General features: G+C 39.2%; 1 long non-coding RNA gene across 4 annotated transcripts in view; it reads right to left on the bottom strand.

Annotated features, from left to right (window-relative positions):
• Window positions 1-24,205, bottom strand: part of LOC119262446 — a 124,927-nt gene that overhangs the window by 64,804 nt on the left and 35,918 nt on the right. For 2 of the 4 annotated variants that reach the window (XR_005129637.1, XR_005129638.1), the window contains exons 2-3: window positions 18,375-18,466; window positions 9,440-9,601 (exon numbers count right to left, since the gene is read on the bottom strand). This is a non-coding gene — a long non-coding RNA (uncharacterized LOC119262446). The remainder of the gene's footprint in view (window positions 1-9,439; window positions 9,602-18,374; window positions 18,467-24,205) is intronic. The other 2 variants (XR_005129636.1, XR_005129635.1) reach the window with 1 other exon arrangement.

Here is a 24,205-nt window from a genome sequence, read left to right as displayed (position 1 = left end):
TTCACTGTATAGTAAATAACTGCCTCTCAACATCTGTTCTCAATCATGGCCCAACAATCTTCTATTCATGTTAACCCAGTTAATGAACATAATTTGCCGAAAGACAGTTTTCTCCAGACACAGGTGTTAATAGGCAATTACATCACACCAGCACCAAGGATAATTGGTCAGATAATTAATAACGGACTTGCAGCTTTAGGAGATGGAATCCCAGGGAGGGTTATTAGACCGGGGCTGGATCCAAGGATAAAAATTAATGAAACTGAATTAGTGTTTACTTAGAGGAGACTGACGCCATTGGGAGTCTGTTGATCTCTTTAGCTCAGGCACAACACTTTATTTTTCCAAAATGTTCAGTGGTACTGAAGAGAAACGTTTGCGTGTAGATCTGTATGCCTTTGTATGTAACTGCATGCAGACCTATATTCATATTACACGTAACGGCAACATGAACAAACGTAGACATAATGTTGCATTGATATAGGTTTGAAAGGATAAGTGTGCAAACTCTAGACAGTGCAGGGGTGTGTTGGTGCAGCAGCATAAATTATGGATTCAGAGTAGTCCTCCCAGATTGAAAGTGACATTATGCTAAGGTGTTGTCCATTTACACTTCAACTATGCCTGATTGATGGAGAGGCCATCAAACAGGGCCAGCACTTCCTGCCCCAAGCACAGTCATCAACAGTTCAAACCACGCATCTGTCAAACCCTCATATGTAGAATGTGACTAGAAAACAGACTGCAGCATCAGACTGCTTTTCCAACAATGCCAATAAATCACTGTTTTGAAGTAGGTCATAGGTAAGAGTTACAAATTATAACCTAAATGCATGGTGGGAGCAGTTTTTAAATCAAGATCCAGCAATGTCTATGCAATCTCATCGACACATTTGGGTTGAACCATGACAGAAAACTTGTAAATTCCATGATGGTATTTTTAGTTTTTCATGGCATTCTCTGAAAGAAAACATGATGCTCACATCAGAGGAGCTTGAGACAGAGCACTCATACAAAAGACAGATATGGTGGCACTACTGTGATGTTGCCAGCCGCTTTGATGAAGATAACGTTCCATCCGTGTGTTACAGGCACACTTGACAACGCAGCTATTTTAGGCAGTGCAAATAAAGAGCAGGTCAACCGCTGGTGTGCTGAGGGAACTGTCAACTCACAGAGACAATTGGGTTTGATGGAGGAGCTGGTCCCAGCTGGGTGTGCAGAAGCGAAAAAAAAAAAAAAAGCGAGACAGAGAGAGAGAGAGAGTGCGAGAGATTGAGCAAGAGAGTATGAGCGAGAGAAATGTATAGAAGGTTTCAGCAGGAAACAGCTGAGGCAGAAGGCAGGGTGATCCATCACACTGACTAACTGGCTCAGGTGCTCTATATCCTGGCAGAGATATAGGATAAAGGATAGGCTCCTGGGGCTGGCAGACAGAGAAACATGGGCTTTAAGTAGCTCTCCCTCAGGCTCTATTGTGTCTTTCTTTCTCTGCTCTGGAAACATTTTTGACTATTAAGGAAATTACACTTAACCAAAAAGGATTCTTTAGAGTAATGAAATAGAAGAACCACTTTTGGTTCCCTAAAGACTATTTTAATGGATGTTCCTTTAAAGAACCACTTTTGTAAATGAGATAAGAGAGTGCAAAATCATTTCAAGTTTTCTCTACATAATATAAAGCAAGAGATTCCAAACGTCTTCATGAGTGACTTGTACAGGTAGTATTTGTTCCATAATCCATAATTCTTTGTAGATGTGATAACTTATTCGGACTTCAACAAAACATTATTTGTTGGGGGTGTTTAAACTTTTGCATATGACTGTAAATTTTGCGTCCACTTTTACATGAGTTCTTTAATCAATAGGTGCATGGCAGATGCAAGGTGGTGTGAGGAGATCACACTTGGGTGTGCAAAATGTTACAGAAGAATGTAGTGAACAGTGACCACTTTCAAGAGCTACTGAGGAACACTGATGCTTATCCAACCACCTGATATTTCTTTATATCAAGTGACATGGTAGTGAACATGATAATATAATGAAACATGTTTAAGCCAAAAGTATTAAAAACTTAGTCAGACTTTGAAATGGAAAAGTAATAATATAAGCACTTTTAAAATACAGAACACATTTGTTCTTTGTTTAGATGCATTAGTCCATTCAACTTTAATACAATAAGAAATATTTACTTGGACATCACATCTTCCTAAAATTTGTTCTGATCCATGTTGTTAGCTAAATTAGTAGGATAGCCAGGTCTGTACTCTAATTTCCACTGATTAATTATGCTAAAGCAAAACTTTTATTTGAGAAGTGATGCCATGGTTTGAAACCTACTGATGTAAAGGTTCAACAACAATTAAAGGGGCTTGATAGAACTGTACCTATAAGGCAAAACCATTAGGAAACTTTGTTTTAAAGAGTGCACTGTTGACTAAGAAGTGGATGTGCACTCTTGACTGGTCTACATTCCATGAGTACACAAACCAGGACACTCAAGAAGATGGCCTTGACAGCGCACACAGTTTGTGTGCTGCTCTACAAAACACACAGTCTAATAAATCATCATTACACATCCCATAGGGATGTGAAGGGCATTCTGATTGCCGTCACCCCGTGTCTTCATGAGAGGACATATATTCACACTGTGGGTCTAGACAAAACTATTGATCATGGTTTTCCTCTCTTATAATGTCAGTTTCAGAAGTTGATCCAAACTTAACCTTTGTATATAAAGTCGAAGTGGCCATCCATATTCACTCATGCCAGTAAAAACAGCAGGATCATGTTAAATATGATCTTTAAAGCAGTTGGAACTATAAACCTTTATGTATAGCTCTTTTTGAAGCTGAAGAGATGTGTAAAAGCTATGTACGTGAAAGGTAAGCAAATTAACTATTAACTAACAGAAAATTTCTATAGTTTAATTGAAGAAGTAGGTTCATCATTTAAGTTGATGAACGCTTTTGAATTGTCTGCATGGGGTAGACTATGTCTACAGACAGGCCTGCTAAAAGCATGCAACTAAAAACAGACATGTTCATGTTAACTTGTCAAGTAGATGACAGCACAACCACAACAAATGCATCACCATTGAAAGCAAATGTCCGGAAGCAACAAGACTGCAAACTACTTTGTTCATGTTTTCAGAACGAAAGTGTGATGCACAATGGTTTTCGCACATAGGAGTGTAAAATTCTAGAGTAGGACATTATGGACGGTGAGTTTTCAAGATCTGCTGAGCTACACTCTGTGACCCCACTGACATGCCACTTACATTGGTTTTATTTGGCTAGTAATGAGTGGTGAATAGCATTTTAGAACTTTAGAGTAAAGAACGTTCAGCAGTCCATCACTAAACTCTTTTAGCCATATAATCATGAACGTATAGTCATCAGTTACTCAAAATCCAGGTGAGGTTAATATGGTTTCATATTCTCACACAGACAAAATGCACCAACAGTGCTGATAAAAATGATTATACTGTTTTAATGGCAGTTTTTAATGTCAAATGTCAAATACTGCACTGAACTACATCTAATTACGTTCCCTGTTCAAAAACAGTTGTTGAGTGCTGTTTAAGTACTGACAACACCCATGATAAGTTGAGAAAAGCATATTGATGATTATGATGCCAAATTTATCACAATAAGAATAAAGTACTCATTAACCACCTCTAGACTGTGTCCCTGATTTTAGGTATACAGGTTAACTGGTTAATTAATTGCCAACTAATGGTGTCAGTTATTGGTCAAACTTTGCTTCTCTAGTAAAAACCTATGACAGAGATGTTCTCTATGGTGTAGAACATAAGTAATAAGAGTGTGGTTAGCGATGTCCTTGTATGTTAAAGCATTCAGCAGTACTGTGGCTAGTGGCTCAAAATGTGGTGGGCAGATTTCAAGGAAGCACATGAAGCCCTCATCCTTCTGGATTAGAGTTAAGGCCAATCTAGTATTTTAACAGAGAAATTACATTCATTTAAATAGAAATTTTAACAATCAAGAGTTTTACATCACATATTTCTGAAGGGAAAAATACATAGTCAATTCTGACACATGAATTTACATCACTGACCAAGAGTACAACTGCTTTGATCATGTTGGATTTTATATTATTCTTCCCAATGCAGCTATAAATAAATACATAAAAGAGAAGTAACATTGTCTGTAGTTAGTCAGCAGCTGGTGTGGCTACCAAAATAGTCACAGATAATGTGCCAATTTCCTGTCCTTGCTTTGTCACACCTTGTTCATGTCTTTCCGCAAATATCTGTCACTGTTGCTTTAGAGAGAGATCAGGATTAAGGAAATAAAACAACCAACCAAACGCAATTCTGGAATTTGTAATTTTAACACTTTATTAAACCTGCCTGGCTTTTGGCAGCATGCAACTCCAACAATCAGCCACCACCTACATTTAGCCTTGGCATCACAAGCTACCACAGCCAGGATTTTGGTACTGAAAGCCTGAAAGTAGTAGCTCCAGACTTTTTACAGACGAACAATGGTCCTGCCAACACTTTTGAATCCAGGGCAGTTTAAAAACCCATTAAGAGCCCAATAAGAAGTGACATTATTACGTTAGGAGAACATCAATGCTTTGCCATGGTCTACACTGTGCCCATGTCTGCTGAACTGGCCTATTCGCGATAAAGAGCCGGTCCCAGAGCTTCTAGGAAACCGTTTTGTTAACTGCAGTGGTCGTCAGTGAGCATTTTGCTAGTGCTGATTCAGCAGGAGCCGTCTGGCCAGGCCAGAGATGGTGCGCAGGGCTGTGTGTCAGCACATTCTCCCTGCCGTGGTGGGAAAGAGCGGTGTGGGGACAGAAGTGGACACAAGTGTGCTATCCACAGCCTTTGGTTCAAATGCTGTAGGACTTTATAAGTGTCCCGTGCATAGGAACATGCATGATATGCCATAAATGCCATTTGTGTAAGTGCTAAGTTCAAGAGTTCTAGCCTTTATGGCTAGCCTTTAGCTCTAGTGTTTTATGACGACCCAATCATTTCCTACAGCACAATTCAACTGATACAAAGGAAGTGCTATGAGAGAAGCTGGATTTTAAACATTAATTAATGATCTTTTAGTATGTACGCTAGAAAAAGATGATACTAAGAAAATCAGTCATATATGTCATGGGTTCATGATGGGTTCAAAGCTGCAGCTTGATATGCTAAATAGGGACACCCACTCACTACAGAGACATCCATCACTCAGTAATGCAGACGATATGCAGCCAGTGACAGCCATGTGCAACCAAGACCAGAATAATCAAACTGAGATTAGCACTGGCCTGGAGCAGCTGAGTCAGCTTGCTGCTCCTCATCATACAATCAATGCGAATGAACATTTATTGCTGTCCAAGTCAAGTGTCCCAGAGGATCTTGCTAGTTCAACCACTGCCTGTCTTTTTAGAGTGACATTTCCCCCAATTAGAACACTCCAAAAAGAACAAACAGTGAGGGAATGTCACAGGAAAGTCACATTGGTGGAGGAACGAAAGACACTTTCCTGTCATCTGTCTGGACCCTCTGCTGACCTGGATGTCAGTGACTACTAATCTATCTCAATCCATCGATGTAATGATTTGTCCAGACTGATGAGTATGAATTTTTCATAAAAGAAGATTCACATCACAAGACTTATCAAACATCCTAAAAAGGGACTTGCCCAACACCTAATCAGAAAATTCATCTGATTTCCAAAGTGATTAAAATTTACTAGTGTTTATACAAAGTACTTCTAAGCACGTCTTGGTCTTTATCAAGGCTACCGTGTTCAGGTGGAAGTCAAGGGAAGCAGTGAGATGTTAAGCATTATGATTAAGGGCATTGATGACCCTGGGGAAAACCAGAGGAAGGGCAAAGGAAGCCTGGACCCCCATCAGGGTCAACCAGAATGGCCAGTTCCAGTATGTCCCAGTTTCTGTTGTGATCCCTAAAATGACTATTCCACTGTTTTTTTGTTTCCTCAAAAATGTATTTTTAGCCACCCACACATTCACCGGCTCCAGGTCCCCCATGGCCCAGAAGGATAAGCGGCTTAGAAAATGTGCGTGCGTGCGTGCGTGCGTGCGTGCGTGTGTTTCTATTTTAAAATAAGGCAATGAAATTCTTTCCCACAAGCTTTAATACATCAGAGAACTGCAACAGTTCAATAGCATTAATCCTTGGGATATACTTAGAGTAACACTGAACATTAGCATGGTAGTATTCTAGCTAAGGTAGCTTTGGTTGCCTGTGTTCCTCTGCATGACATGGAAGAAAGTAGAAAGCAATGACATACAGAAACAAACTGTTTACCACCCAAAAAAAAAAAAAAAAAAAAAAAAAAACACTGTCCCACATAGGAACACATCCCAAGATTCAATTTAATTCATGATACTGGGCTCACTATCTTGTATTCTTGTAATATTTTGAACAAAATTTGAATTAATAAAAATAATGACCATAATCATGTTGTTGCACAACTAAAGGCACTAAAGGCACTAAAGCTGGGGAGTGCTGGAGTAAGTTGTTGAAAAATATGCTCTGGACTCAATCTTATAACTGCCCACTACATAACAGTCAGTAGTCTTGTCCTAGAACAATGGCATTAAAGATTAATCAGTGACATCACAGAATCTGGAGGACTCCAAATAAGGGTTTGAACATGAAAGCTGAGCCAGGCAGAAGAGAAGAACATACTTTAATATAGGGGTCAGAGGTGTAATCATCTAATCCGATCAATAATTAACCAAGGTCACCTTTAATGGCAGAGGCATGCAGTGTGACATATATTATTCATACAGAGTGCATCAAGTATCAAGTTGAGGGGCTTAGAGGAAGACTTGAGGGAGAGTCTAGGATGATGGATAGGCATAATAGAGCTATGTAGAGAAAATGGGAAGCAGAGACTGGACCCTCAAGCCATCTACACTTATTCCATTCCATCTTAATATAAACTGCTCATTCATAGGAATGGAATGTGCTGTGTAAATATGAACTACCTGAGCCCTAAGACAGAGCAAATAGCTGCATGGTTGCCATTCAGGGAAATATACAAGCAGAAGGGTCACAGGTCACGGAGGATAACTAGCAATGATTCAGACAGAGCTATTTGTCCCTGACTGGGGGGGGAAGGGGGGTTGGGTTGGGTTGGGTTGGGGGTATTCAGTCATTCAGTCCCCACGTGGCAGAAGGGGATTTCCTAGATTCCACTTGCTCCCTTTACGCACACTCAGCTAGGTAAGTGATGCAATGGCAGGCAATCCAGAAGGATGGAGTCTACTCATGCCGAAACATCTGGAGACAAATTTCTGGCTCTGTCAACACACTGAATCACATAACATCCTAACGCAGCTAAATGTTCCCTCCCTTATGGTTTATGGCATCAACATCATTTATGACCATTTGCATCAGATGGATGTAACATCACTTATCCAATAAAAGTACGCCCACAACAACTTGTACAGTAATATATATATATATATATATATATATATATATATATATATATATATATATATATATATATATATATATATATAAATTTATATACATATTATTACACACACACACACACACACACACACACACACACACACACACACACACACACACACACCCCTGAATGAACGAATGAATGAACGAATTAATGAAATTATTCAAGTAAATGAATAAGTATCCTATTCTCTGGCCAGTAAGCACGTATTTTCCCAAAACATACTAACACAAAAAATACAAATTAAATTAATAAGTAGTGATTTTATGCTTTCCAGTGTTAATTTAACCACAGCTCATTTGTTGCAAGCCAGTATTAGTTGTATTTATTTATTTCCTAGTTTCTCTAATCAATACTGAATTATGTAAAATCAAAGTGTGCTGGTGATAGAATTCAGCAATATGATGTCTGGGGAAAAAATCTGAAACCAGTTCTTCAAAATACCTCACAAGATATCAACTACTTTAATAAATAAATAAATGGGCTTGTTACCTTTTACTGTATTTATGTTTATTATTAGCAATTCTATATTGATTTTGTAAAGATATGTGGTGGTTTTACAAGGAAAAACACTTTCCACTTATTGTCTGGCCTTAAATAATATGCTTATTCATTCATTGATTCATTCCTTTATTCAGGTAATATATTACTGTACAAGTCATTGTGGATGTTTTCAGACAAATGTACTTTTATGGGACAAGTGATGTTACATCCATCTGATGCAACTTGTCATGAATGATGTTGATGCCATAAACCGTTAGGGAGGGAACATAAGAATGTGATGTGATGTGATAGACAGACAGACACACACACACACACACACACACACACACACACACACACACGCGCGCGTGCGCATATATGTAAGTTTGACATACAAAAAATTAAAAAAACGAACAAATGCAGCCTGCATTCTCTTTTAGCTAAGCCCTCAAACAGACAGATTGGACAGGACAGACCATTCATGTACTTATTCCACTTATTCTACTCAAGATCCATTCGTAACCATCAATAGATTATTGTTTTAAATAAAGAACTAATTAGAGCCATGACATTTTTGGACTTTACAGACAAAAGGATCGTACTAATAATAACTGGCACATGAAATGAATTTTCTAGCCATTAAATTTGTATTAGTCATGACTAATGACTCAATCACTAGGCCTTCTGCCTCTCAGCTGCTTACTGAGCTGACCTAACAGGTGTGGATGACAATAGTTACATCACATGCTACTTTCAGAACTCCAGCCTTGTGTTATGAAATACAGCAGGCCATAAATGGCTGCTAAGTTGAACTTTTTAACCAGGTCGCTCTTCTTCTCGTTTGTGGGACTGGGTATGTGTACACTGCTCTCTAGTCTAACCTCTTCATCACGTGGCCACTTCACTTTCAAAAACGCAACACATTCCACCTGTTCCAGTCCTGGACAAATTTGGCCAGTCATTCAACTTCAAACGGCTTGCACTTTTTGAACTTGCGACCAAATATTTGCCGACATCGGGGTGCCTGTGCGTCCTTTGCAGTGTGTTTGCTCGCCAATTTCCACTGAACTGGCTTTTCTCAGAACGTCAGGACACATGTGCCTGGCCTGCTGCCCTCAGATAAGGAACAGAGACAGACAGAGAGAGGGAGAGAGTGGGAGAGAGGGAGAGAAAAAAGGGAAAGACTAAAAGGACCATGCTGGAAACATTTTAGGGCCAAAAAGGGCCGAGTGGGCTCCCACAGAAAAACAAAAAAGTAAACAAATTGACACTCAATAATGACTGCTGCACACACTTATCGCTCAAAAGAGAATACATGTAGCCAACACAGGCAGCTGGCGTTTTCAAATAGTTTCAAATAAAAAGTCACAAGGTTCACAGGGTTTAGATATGAAAACTGCAATACGCACACCTGCTGGACTAAAATCTCCAAAGCACTCATTTGGATGTCAAGGTGTACAGCAACTCACCAGCGAGCTGTGGATTCCTTGTCAACACCCCCTCTGGGTAAGGGTGCAGACTCTATGATATTCTTCCAATATTGATGCCCAAAATGCGTACTTTGGCAAAGTGGACAGCTGATCCAGCTCTAGCCATAGAATATCAGCAGCAGGAACACTTAGTGACAGAGACTTAAGGGAGAGAGAATAAGAAAGAGAGGCACTTAGGAGATGCACTCAACAAATGACCATTCACAGCTTAAATAGCACCATTAAGCCTTGTTTTTCCTTAAAAGGAAATGTAGATTCATATTATCGCTGTTGTGATAAAATCTAATCTCCAAAATGGTAATTTTACAGAAGGAAAAAAAAAAACACACTTATTACATTAATAAATAATGGAACGAGATTTGGTCATTTTGGAGCATTTCTGTTTCTCCACTCTTCATAAATTTCTCTCTTAATGTAAAGCACAGTTTTTCAAATTCTCGGAGACACAAGGTTTTGTACAAACAGTGTCCTCCATTTACATACAACATTTTCATGGCCACACACAGCCATTTGTTGCATACCGCTATGAGACAAGGACTAAAATTTGGGTTGTTTTGGACAATTGTCCTATATTCTGTGACAATGCTATGTTGAGAAGTCACCAAAGGCCTGTTAAATAGAGAATCAAAAGAAATGCATGAATATACATGCACAGCCTTTCCTCGGTATACCATGTTGTTTTAGCAACGAAAGCAAATGGATACAGGAAGACAGATGTTCACACGTGTTTATTCCTGTTATACTGCATGCTAGTTTGTTTACAAATCATAAAAAGCACCATGTCTCCAAGGACTTATGGTCTCTAGCGTTGTGGTCATGTGATCATGTGATGCATGAGGAAAGAGGATTACAGTGGAGATCCACTGAAAACACTGTCTAGTCAGATTGTGAGTAGCCTCTGATGAACCTCCCCCTCCTTGTTATTGGAGCAGCCTTGCTATCCCATCATCCTCTGGGTCTCACATTAATCTAGACAGAACCATCTCAATCCCAGACGCCAACTGCAGAGCAATTCAATTAACCTGGGCTTTACCCAAGATGCCCCGAAACATTCCCTGTTCTTCTGAAAGCCCTGTTATTACACTTAATGAAATCATTTCACTAATATCCAGATTCCAGCTTTCATCATTAAAGCATATGGGCCTAACTGGTGTTGCAATATAATCTAAACTCTGAAACAAGATTAAACAGATACGTTAACACCTCAGAACATCTGCGCCAATTCAGCCAGCTGAGTGCATATGGTTATGTTTGGATAAATTCTCTTCCACCACTCGCTGTTCCTGGATACCAGCTGCCTCCCGTTATGTGGAATTTAGAGAATGTCCAGCTTACTCCAGGTCCTTCAGTCATCACAGGTGAGGTTATACCACTCGGCTTGCCAGGAACCACTTCCAGTTTGAGGACTCCTGTACTTTGGCTTTTGATACTGCTTGGCTGTCCAGCCAAAGACTTGTCATGCTCTCTGTGAGTCAGACTGACCACAGAATGGGTTCTTATCAAAGTGACCATCAACTTTTTGGTATGATGCTTATGGCATGTGAGGTGCAGGCAAAATCAGGGCTCTAGAAAACAAATGACACAGTTTATGACTTAAAAGTACAATATGACAAGTACATATTTGTACTTTGTACAAGGAACATATTTGAGCAACACTTGTCCTTCCCCGCTTAAAGGGGAGATCAATCCTAAATGTGAATACTTGAGGTCTAAACGCATTCAGACAGAAACCTGATAGTATATTCTTTTGGTACAAGTGATTTGTCCAACAAAACCTGTAATGCCTCAATAAATGCCATTTTTGCTGGATCTCATCAGGGTTTGTCAAGAGTTAAATCAATAGCCAACCCCCAATTCATAACCAAATAGTGTTTTTTCCCCTCTATTATATACAAGTGCACATTGCGCTTTCAATTGTAAAAGTAGCTGAAAATATAAAAAACTTTAAACGTCTTGCCAAGAGCCTGCTAGTCTTTGCCAGTGCTAACTGCTGACCATGTTAAACATAAGGCTAATTTTAGCCATCATAGTTATAAGTATGATCCGCTCTCTATTCGTCACTGACAGTGCCCTGCCTGAGCACACACATACTTGCATACTTGCAATCCACCCCCTCAAAAATACAGAAAGGGTGGGAACCAGCACTAATCGAGGTTAGATGTACACTTTAATATTAAACGGGGGTATTCAGCAGTAACAAACAGCATCATCACTTACTCAGTCACCAGAAGATGAATTCCAATATTGTCCAAATAAAGCAATATGCCACAACAGACTGTGCATTTGAGAAATTTTACAATGGTTACAAGGTGCTGTCAGGTATCATAGGATACTGAAATATAAAACAGTGGCCAAACACAATATGGTATCACAGATGAACAGGCCCATATAATAAAGCTATTGGCCTCGGGGCACAACTGTTTGGCCGGCTCCAACATGGTTACGTTGCGTTTTTAAGTGGTACGAGACCTGTAGTGAAGAGGTTCTTGTGTATTGTATCCACTCAAACTTGAACAGAGACATGAGATTATAAATTGCAAGAGACTCATAGAAAACATGAGAGTCCCACATGCCTGACAACTTCACTGTAGATTAGCTGCTGCTTAAACTGTTTGAAAGTATCTGCACTGACCAGCACAGATAATGAAAAGAAACAGCATTTTCACTCACTCATTTTCATTACCATTAAAAAAAACCTGTGAAGTCTTTGATTTTTGCACTTTGCTGTAGGCCTATTCATTCTTTATTTTCTTTCAGACTTCTTGGCAGTTTTTCCCTATTTTTTTAATGCATCCCTACACAATGAAGTATGCTACAATGGCTAAGAAACATAACTGTTAGAAGATTATTATATGAAGAGCATGGTTTTAATAGACTGGTACATTATAAATTAATTTGCGATCTACTTCACAACAGCTTCAAACATAGCTCAGCCTATCAAATTTTAGAACGGTAAAATCTGTTTGAAGAAGACACATACAACTAAGTCTAAAACTAACGCTAAATGACTACAGGTCATTGAACTAATGAACTCTCTGGAGAAAGAGACTTGTTATTCACTTTCAAATGTACACACTGGAAATAAGACACCTTGACTGTGAAAATGACAGATTCAGAAAGATTAATCAAAGGGCAGTATGATCACCGTGCAAGAGTGTAGGCTTTTATCTACGCAAACTCCACCAACTTCCTGATTGAGCCCCACAAATCAGTTAAATGAATGAAGACTGGACTGATGCCAACACAGAATTACCACAGCTCTTCTACAATGTGCTTTATTCTGCCTCAGTGCTTTCTCTCTTCTTTAATTCAGCCACTCCATTTCCCTCACCGTGTTTGCCAACAGCACATTCTCCACACTTCAGAATGCTCAGATATAAACAATTTAGTTCACGGAAGATATAATTCAATTGTCCACATCAGGACTGCATTGGCTACGATTCTGCTCCCAAAGTGCTCTCTCATTTACCTACCACTTCAAGGTCTCTCATAACTGAGCAGACAGAATGGACCACCTTATGTTCAACCACTTCATGATTTGATGTTCACTAAGGAAACGTGGTTGAAGAATTTAGTAAAGCAATTAGTAAAGAAAAAGTCCCACATAGACATTAAAGCAGGTGACACATTCCACAATTGGGAATAGTACATCTCTGACATTACGAGGTTCGCGATGACCTACTTTTCCATGGCCATGTAGCCCATTCTTCATGCTCACTCCTATTTTTCAGTAGAGTCCATAAGATCTCCACTTCCAGTTGCAGGGAGCCTCACAATGCAGTCTAAGGATAACAATGTTGGTTCAGCTACAGAACCTAATTTTCTCAGTTATGGCATTGCAGTGCTGCCTAGACTGCTCCCTACACTAAACCAATCAAACCCCTTCTTTGCATACAAATTGCTTGACTGAATAAAAGAAGCAGTTAAAATCTCAAAGAAATCACAAACATGTAAAAAAGATTTTGGGATATTTTGTGTGCAGGAACGGAATTCACTTTTTCTTGGACAGACAACCAAAATTCAACACAATCCAGAAAAAGCCTGGATGAGTGGCAACCTTAACAGAGAGTTGAGCTCAGTAAAGGAGCTTTAACTTCGTAATGAAACAGAATAGATTTAGCACAAAGAAATATGCTCCTGTGAAGTGTGCTTGCACGCTTGTCTGACCTTATAGAGTCAGACAGAGATTCCTTGCTGAACAGTTTAAACGTCTGGCAAGGGAATAAAACATCAAACATATAATGCCTTAAAATTCTGATTTGTACAAACACGGCTTCTCTGCATTAGCAATTCAAATCTGTGACAGGGGAAGGATTGGTCGTGGAAGCTGAGCGAGAGAAAATTAACGTCACCCTTAATAGTAGGGTTGCACGTTATGGACAAAATAGCATACTGGGTTTCTATAGCTGCATTCTGCAATTGCAGGACTACTTTTTATATAATGAAACTAAACTGGCAAACTACTAATGTGTCAAGATGTGTGAAGATTAGCATGCATTATTTTAACTAAACAATTGTTGGTGTGCATAACTGACAAATGCCTTAAATCATCCACACAATCCACAAAAATCCTAGATCTGTGGGAAGTGATCACAATTAATGAGTTTGAGTTATTAGAATACTGCTTATATACAAGGCAAAGAGCATTACTCCAATAACAAAGTATATATTGAGCAGCCCTAGTGAACATTTGTGTGCCAAACTAGTGCTTTTACACAAACCTCCTAAAAGACTAACACTCATCTATTACAGACCACAGCATATGGCAGAGAAAACTACTCGAGTCTCCAGAATGAGGGTTCAGGGGAGGGTTTTACACTGTAACTGATGCTGTTGAAGTAGCTGGCGTCATTTCGGAGTTTGAAACCGTAATCCTCTGCTATGTGCTAATCACAGTGTTGACCTGAGACACTCCACTGGTCTATAATATTTCATCACTCATTACCGAGCATCCTTGGCACGGCATGCCAGACTCATACTCTTCCAGCTGTGGCGCACACACGGAGTTTCCCAGTTAAACGCAGGACAGACTTCCCTGGAGAACATTTCTGAAATCAGCCAGGCAAAGTTTGTGTTGGCTGGCGAAGCACTTACTCCACAGGATCACAGTAGACGACCTTAAGATGGATTTTGTGGCTTAGAAATCTTCAGATATAGGTAGTAATATATGGTGCTGTCAGAGATATACATTTTATATATATATCTATAAAATGAGGAGAGAGACCGGCCTGGACCCGTTTTCTAGTACATCTCTGCCCATATATATATATATATATATATATATATATATATATATATATATATATATATATATATATATATATATATATATACATATACACACACATATACACACACACACATATACACACACACACACACAAACACACAAACACACACAAACACACACAAACACACACAAACACACACACCTGAAAAAAAATAAAGGGAACACTTAAACAACACAATATAACTCCAAGTAAATCAGATCTAGGATGTGTTATTTGAGTGTTCCCTTTATAAGTAAATTTTCATTTGAGCCTTAGTACATCTTGGAAAAGTGCATACACACAGTTCCCTCGTTATCTCATCCATGTCTGGATTTGTGGCTGTTGTCATGACGACGGCCTGAGAGAGAGCGAGAGAGCGAGAGAGACTGTGCAAGAGACAGAGCGAGAATGATATTTCCATATTTCCCATCTGACAGTTCACTGACACTTTTTTTTTTAATTGTCAAAAAGCATCCACAAAAATTCAGCTTCTGAAATGTGGCATTGAATTTACAAGGATTTCCCAAAACAGAATGTTAATGACCAAAGGAAGGCTTACCTATAGTCTGAAAGGAGGGACTAGGAATGAAAAAAAAATTGTTTTCAAAAGTAAAGGACAAAAAAAGTATTAAAAGATATAGAGGAAAAAGGACTCATAACTGTTCAAGTCCTGCTAAACCACAAAAACTGCCACAATCAGATAAACAGTACCAAAAATGTCTTTAACAATATCAGGCTCCGCTCTCGCCTTAGACCTGAAAAATCTTGGGTATGTCCATCCATCCACAGTGAGAAGACAACTCAAAAGAAAAGAAAACAGACAACAAAAAAAAAATTTAAATTTGCAAATCAAACAAAAAAGCTGATTATGTTTTCAGATCAATGGCCTTATACCCACACCTCCAACCACCCCCAAACCCCCCCCCCCCCCCCAAAAAAAAAAAACAACCTAAAAGTCTATGCAACTTTAGAATAAATAGTAATAAATATAAACTTAAATACAGTAAAACATAAGAATTACTTGCTTTCAAAAAGTAGTTGAAATACAAGCACACTGGAAATGAGGTAAATCAAGTCTACGCAGTAGGACTTCTACATAGAATACACATATTACTATTTTCCTTAAGATGCCTCCTGAGTGACTGGCTATGCTCTCCACATCTGAGACCAAGATTTAATGTGTTGCTTTAATGTTGTGGAAACCAATATCATTTGAGCACAGCAACCATGTCAAAAGAACTTTACAGTAGTCTCCAACAGTGACCTAACTAGAGCAAATGCCAGTGACATTCTGAGCCTCTGTATTAAATCTGTAATCTGTATTAATAGTGACCCATACTCAGTACTGACAAGCAATCTCAGAAAGAGAAACACACGCTTTAACTTCTCATGCAACTGTATCTGTAGCTACTGACAGAAACGGATATTATTAAACTAACATAACGACTGCTTGAATACTAAAACCAACTACTTCAGGCCATGAATGTCAGCTGTAAAGCAATTTAGCCTTACTAGTTTCCATTACAGAGTGTGAGTAAGCACTTGGTACTCAGTGGCTGACCCCTTTTCCTCATTACTTATGCCTTCTACATTTAGTTAACGGCTGCAAGTAACCACAAATCAAAGCCTACCATAATGCAAACTTACGTGTCTCCAGACTTCTCAGCTGACGCTGCTACAGTGAGTTCGTCAACCATAGGTCTCCTATGTCGTATTCAGACTTGACAGAGAGGATTGCGACCTTGTCATGTGGCCTTGCCTTTCAAAGAGACCTGCAATTCTCAGTTTGGCCTTCCTTTGCATGAGGAAGTGTACTCACATCAACAAAATTACGTTTTTGGCAGGGTGCGGGCAAGGATGACTGAAAAACCTGATCAAACAGCATCAGTCACTTCATTTTCATAGTTCCATCAGCAGAAAGACAGGAAAAATGTCTCTTTACAGAGGGGCTTTCAATGTCTATAGTAGAAGAGGATCAGGTTAAGTACTGACGTTACAAGAGCTTTTAAGATGTCTACAGAGTCACTGTATTATCTGTGAATTCCAGTGTAGAAAGCAGGGGTGTGAAGACTCTCCTTATCAAAGGAAAACATCAGTTGTTACAGAAAGAACTAGAACTCTTAGCTATTATCTCTGTAAACGCTCTAAAAACATAAACCTGAGTTTTGGCCAAGAACGTGACTCTTGCTATTTCTTGAAGCAAAATTGTTACTTCCCAACAGATTTCCTGACTGACTGGAGTGATAACACCACTGGTGTGAGTCCCTAAGCTCATATGTGTAGGAGGAGACACCAAGATTCTGTTCTCAGGAAGAGAACTGGGCCGTTAAAAGACAGCTGAGTCACAGCCTCGTTCTTCCAGATTACAGCGCAACTTCTAGCACTATCTTATCACAGCAGCTCTCTGCAGGAGAGAGACCGGCCTGGACCTGTTTTCCAGGGTGTCTCTGCTCAGTGGGGAACGTGTCCCACTGGATCACGTAACCAAGAGACTGTGCACTTTGTCTGCCAGTTAATTAGAAACAACTAATGTGCATCTATACTTTCTGGCCATTTGATCAGGTGCAGCCACCATATGTAGTTTTTCCAATTACAGAGCAGCTGAACTGTTGTTCTCATCAGCCCTACTCTACCCCATATTTCTATGAAATAGTATCTCCATAGGACCACCACTGATATTATTAGTTGGATCATCAGCGACCCTGACATAGTAGTGTGTGGTGCACTAAAAAGAGCATAGCGCTTTTAGACAGCAGCAATGGGGGTGGGGGGGTGAGGCCTTTAAATAGTGTGTATATTTACTGTCCACTTCATTAGACACACTAGCTAGCTTTTCTATCAATGCTCAGTTCCTGAGCGCCGACTTTGCACTTTCGTAGATAATACTGTCACACAGTACATAGAAAGGCCCTTTCAGTGTTAATTACAGCTTTTTCTTTCTTGTGTCAAGATTTGTCATTGGATGATAGGAACAGTCAGACACATATCCTTATGCATATTTAAGTGAGTATGTAGAAATGTTTGTGGTTTCCTATTAAGTATGAAATACATCAAAATATCAGGTAGAGCATAATTTCAATTAGGATATCATTACTTGCTTGTACCTTTTCGGTTCCTGGCAGCTGTGAGCAGGAGAGTATTTTTGACTGCAATGATGACACTCACGTGAGGATCTTACATTAAAAGGTGCATGAGCCACTTGTGACCAAGTTCAGTGCACAGCAGACTTTCAAACCTTTCTTAAGCTACCTGTTGGGTGTGCTTCATGCATGGACAATATGTCCTTTTTCTGAAAAAGCCATTACATTTCTCTGCCACCTTTCTAAGTTGAAGTAAAAGCAAAACCTAGACAGGAAACCACCCCCAATCAGGTTGCCTCTGTCCTTCGCTTCTCTCATAGGCTGAAAGCACTGAGGTTTCTCGTAAACGGGGGGCCACTAAAGAAGAAAGAGGATATGAGCCCTTCATCACTTTTGCCAATATCAGGAGGCCTGCATGGTGGCTTCCCACTGGGCCATAAATAGGTTAATGAGAATACAACTGCTGATCATAACAACACTCCACAATAACATATTCAGAAGAACATATTCACAAGTGTATTCAGAAAAGAACTTGCCTAGAGTGATTACCAGATGGGAGTTTACCTTTCACTACAGAAGACCAAGTTCTTGAGCTCCAGTCAACATGTCAAGGGCCTCTCGTCTTCACGCCCCTTCTTAACTGAAGGTTTCATATCCTGCAGAAAAGCGTAAAAACATCTAAATGAATGAGCATTTTGAATGGATGTTTCACCACATCAGCTTAATAACACAGCTAATTATATTCCTCTTTTTTTTATGAATGGACCAAACAGATACAGCGAGGCTCTGAACTCATTGACCTCTTCCTCTACTACAAATGGCATGGGGAATTTGTGCTTCGCACAGGAAATGCAAATTCTGTGTGGCCTCTATTTTTGTCCTTTAAGTGCAGCTTCATTTGACTTCACATTACTGCACTTTCAATTCTTCACATTACTCTCTATTTGCATTTGTTCAGCTTTCAGCACAATAAACGCATGTGACAAACTTGTATCACAATCATATGAATGACTTCCTAAAAGAAATCTAGACTAAATTGTATTGTCTAATCTAAATCTTTTGTATATGCACGCAGAAGCATAAAATGCACACAATGAAAAAGAACTTGCAGTGTATTTTGGAGGAGCATCTGCAAATTTAAGGTATTTTCAGGCATTACTGAGAATTGGTTCCTTACAGATACACATTTGCAACTACCCATTTAACAATCCTTATTTGAATGGACAGTTACAAATTATTTGGTATTTGCAAATCTTAAAATTCACACTATACGCAAATATACCCTTAACCTAAACTGCCATCAATATGACAAGCATTTGAATACAGTTTACATGAATAAACGATTAAATGCACTAAAGCTCCAGACATCCATTTATTCAGCCTATATGTTTAACCTGAAACAACCATTATGTGTGTTTGTTAGTGTGCACCACACCAATACTCACCTGCTAAACACGCCACACAAGAGTGCTGTAACCTATCAGACAGCACTAGTTCTATCAAAGAAATTAGTTTGCTTTGATAGTTGCTTTTTATTATTACACTGCTGTGATCATTTTGCTTGTGCAGAATCAAAATAGGTACAGAGGGGATTCAAAACCCATGGGTAGAGACTATATATACACCAATAATGTAGTAACTATGAGGAATCCAACACTACTATTCAGTGTAATCATGAGTACACCAACATCTACCAGCTTCTTGAGTGAGCACTGACCTTTCCATGAATGTGGCACCGATAGAACGTAGCTTGAGAAGACAGACTTGATGCAGATCTAGACTATTTAACTACGTTGATATACGTAAGGCATGCAAGACCATCTTCGCAGCTGGGTTAGCTGTTCAGCTATCACAAAACTGTCCAGATAATTCCCATTATTCCATTTTTTCATAAGTTGACACAAACACACAAGCAAAACAGTAGCCCTGCATTGAAAAAGACTATGAAAACATAGTACAATGATGTATTCATTATTAAATGTTTCACATACTGCACATAACATCTAATAAAAAATACTTTTTACTCCTTTTTAACTCCTTTTTAACTCCTTTTTAACAAAGCCTTCTGTCGGTGTTCTTCACTGATGACACCCACGATTTTAAAAGTTCTGCTACTAGTTTTTAAGGTGCAAAATGATCTAGTACCTGCTTGCATAACATTTCTGACTTTGCTCCAGCACATGATATTAGTATATCAGAATTTGCAGCTTCAGCCCTTCTGCAAATATCTTCAATAAAATACAGAAAAATACAGAGAGGCTTCTTTTAGTTATTATGCTTCTGAACTGGGGAAGCCAATTTCACCTTTTATTAGTCAGTCAAATTTTGTGCACTTTTAGAAACATTTAAAAGATGTCTCTCTTTAACTTAGCGCTTAATTAAAACTACATCTCCTAATATTTATCTTTTTAATTTTGTCCGTCATTGTCTTACATGATTTTGAATTAATACTCGATTTCTTCTATTACTGTTTAGCTTTATCAGCTGTCTGTAAAGCACTTTGAGTTGCCACAGGCATGCAAAGTGCTATATAATAAAGGTTATTATTATTGTTGCTATTATTATTATTATTATTATCATCGATAACAACAACAACAACAACAACAATAATAATAATAATAATAACAACAATAACAACAACAACAACAACAACAACAATAATTTATCATGATAATAACATCACAGTCCACTCATCCGCTACTTCCTGGTCTAAGGTTACTTATTATATAATGTGGTGTTGCCTTTTGGTACAGTGCTATCATTAATCTCATCAAATTTTGCAAATACTAAGTGCTGAATTCATTAAAATGCAGAACTTGACAGTCACACTCACTAATTTGAGAATGGAAACAATGATTTTAGCCTGCATGCAAGACTGTTTTTCAATTGAGGGGCATCTTCCAAAACAAAAGTAACATGAGAGGGACGTTAAATTTTTTCTTCTTATGGGTGGAGATATACAGAAAACAAAGCTGACTCAAAGCTGATACTATTCAAATTCATTAGCATAACGGTAACATCACAGTGCTAAACAAACACCACAATGGCTCAACGTATCTGCACTGTACACATTCAATAGAGACATGAGTCACAACCGTTCTGTTTGGCAGTTTATCAGTGTGGGCAAAGTGTGAGAACATTAGGGGAAGCCACACTTAGGATTTCCCACAAAAAATATACAGTTCACCTCACTCTCTCTTCTGGGGATTTCTTAAAACTGACATTATGAGCTATTTTAATGATGTTTGTCTAACAAACAAATAAAAACTACACAAATCCAATCCAATCCAATCCAATCCAATAGCCAAGTGTTTGACAGCAAGAAAGAGCTTCTGACGTAACCTGGTCAGTAATGTTTTCACTGCACTTTTAGGGAGGATCATAGACACCATGATAAACACAAGACAAGACCTCATCTTTTACAACAAGCACTCAAATGTATGGATGATGCAATGTTATTCCTAAACAATTAGGCATATTCTATAGTTTGCTTTACACATTTTCTATCCTTACACAGTCAGCGAAAAAAAAATACATACATACATACATACATACACACACACACAAAATAAATATACACACACACACACACACACACACACACACACACACAAAAACAAGCAAGCAAGAGTTGATGAGGTGAAGCTTGTGTTCAGAGAAGGGAAAGACCAGAGAGTGCTAAGTGTTAATGAACTGGAATAGCCCACATGTGAAAACTAAACTCCTCTCATACATACAAGGGCAGATTCTATTAATGGTACTAGTAAACAAACACTAGACTACAAAGGCAAGAGTGGGAACCATACTACCAGCACGTCCCTGCCAACCACACATATGTACAAGCATCTAACTATGCAATCCACTGCCAAAAAAGCCAGACTCTGCCAGTGTCACTGAGTAAGACACACATACATTCACAGAAAAGGGGCAGGAAATCACAGAGGCCTTCACCCTCCCACTCATAATTCTCCCCATAACGCAAAAGATTCAGCTGGGGAGCAGCAGATGAGTCAGTGAGAAAGTCATTTCTCCATAAGCCTGCTCTCTCGTGGGAGGTAGCGAGAACTGTCCCTTAATGCAAAAAAAAAAAAAAAAAAAAAAAAAGCGTAGATTCCCCTCCTCATCTCTCTTCATTTCAACTAAAGTGGAAAACAAAGTGTAGCAAAGCACCAAGATGTAAATTTTTCCTGTCTCTACCAAGGATTAAATAAAAACAAAAAGACATTATTTAAGAAGAAAAAATCCCCACAAAAAAGCTGGAAACTAAAATGTGGCACAGCAGCAAGATGCTTTTTCTTCAAGTCGGGTTGCATAGTAATACTTCACTCTCTTGAAATAACGCAAGCACATTTCAATAGCACTATAAAATTTTTACAAGGGTGCACTAAAAAAGGGTTATTCAACAATGACTGCTTAAGAATTGCAGTGCGCTGGGTTGTGGCACTGCACCAGAGAACCAGCTCTGGTGCGCTTTTCGTAGAAGAGTGGCTCAACTTCATTAAAATTACTCCCCATTAAACAAAGAAACTTTCTCATGGGAATCAAAATCAGCTATAGCAAAACCTGTTTTGATCAGAAAGCTGGAAGCCCTGCTGATTTTTTTAAGCAAATTGCTGTACACAGGACAAGAGACTTCTATGAAAAATGAACAAAGAGAATGTTATACAAAGTCACTAATAAGGGTGAGTGATAAGGCAAAACTACAGCACTGCAAAACTTGAAGGAATTCTCACAATGTCCAATGTGTATCACAAAATTATAACTGGCCTGAAGAGCATTTTATAGGATTTTAATGCTCATTGATATATACACTCACTGGCCACTTTATTAGGTACTAAACTGCTAGTAAAAGGTTGGACCCCCTTTTGCCTTCAGAACCGCCTTAATTCTTCGTGGCATACTTTCAACAAGGTGTTGGAAACATTCCTCAGAGATTTTGGTTGGTTATTTGAGTTGCTGATGCCTTTCTATCATCTGGAACCAGTCTGCCCGTTCTCCTCTGACCTCTCACATCAACAAGGCATTTTCATCCACACAACTGCCGCTCACTGGATATTTTCTCTTTTTCGGACCGTTCTCTGTAAACCCTAGAGATGGTTGTGCGTGAAAATCCCAGTAGATCAGCAGTTTCTGAAATACTCAGACCAGCCCGTCTGGCACCAACAACCACGCCACGTTCAAAGTCAAATAAAACACATTTCTTCCCCGTTCTGATGCTCGGTTTGTACTTCAACAAGATGTCTTGACTGCCTCTACATGCCTAAATGCATTGAGTTGCAGCCATGTGATTGGCTGATTAGCTATTTGTGTTAACATGCAACTGAACAGTACCTAATAAAGTGGCCATTGAGTGTATATGAACAACTACCCTTACAATCATTCGAAGCTTTTTTTCCATGTTAATTATTGTTTTGCTGAGCATCTATCATGTAAGTAAAACTTCATAGAGATCCAGTCATATCACTTAACTAAACTGTGATTATCTGGTTGATGTGATAATTGCAGAGCAGCTCCTCAACTGTACCAATGTGCAGAGTAGACTGGTCTCATAGCAACAAAAATTTGATGACAGATTTCATGACAATGAACAGATCTGCTGTGTGTGCTGCCAAATTTTAAAAAGGCTTTAAAACTGTTCAGTTAGACAAGAAAGGGACAAAGTAAAGAACAAGTATTCCCAGCTGCCGCTGCTACATGAAAGAGCTGGACTGGATGCATGGGTAAGTATCACGATTTACATATTTGAGATGATTCATCAAAATTCATGCTTCTGATATAGTCCATCCATTTTCTAAGCCGCTCCTCCGTCAGGGTCGCAGGGGGGTGCTGGAGCCTATCCCAGCAGTCTTCGGGCGGAAGGCAGGATACACCCTGGACAGGTCGCCAGTCCATCGCAGGGCAGACACAGACAGACACAGACAGTCACTCACACCCAGGGGTAATTTAGCATGTCCAATTGGCCTGACTGCATGTCTTTGGACTGTGGGAGGAAACCGGAGAACCCGGAGGAAACCCACGCAGACACGGGGAGAACAGGCAAACTCCACACAGAGAGAACCCTGATCACCCGGCCGGGGAATCGAACCCAGGCCCTCCCCGCTGTGAGGCGACAGCGCTACCCACCACGCCACCGTGCCGCACCATATAGTCGCTTATCATAAATTTGGCACCAAGCATTTTACTTAACATCTGATCATTCAAAGTGCTTTCACACAGGTATCTTTGCTCTTGCAATTTCAACAGCCACATGGCAAGCAGTGCAGTCTTTTGCATTTGGAGGCGAGGCAGCATGGATGCCTGGCAAAAATGTATTCAACTAACTATGTATTCAACTAACCCAGCAAAGAATTTCATTATTTTTTAACCATCCATCCATCCATCCATTTTCTAAGCCG

Source organism: Pygocentrus nattereri, chromosome 2, assembly GCF_015220715.1.
Source record: "Pygocentrus nattereri isolate fPygNat1 chromosome 2, fPygNat1.pri, whole genome shotgun sequence".
Classification (NCBI taxonomy): domain Eukaryota; kingdom Metazoa; phylum Chordata; class Actinopteri; order Characiformes; family Serrasalmidae; genus Pygocentrus; species Pygocentrus nattereri.
The sequence above is the reverse complement of the archived record's forward strand: the minus strand, read 5'-3'. Positions and strand labels throughout refer to the sequence as shown.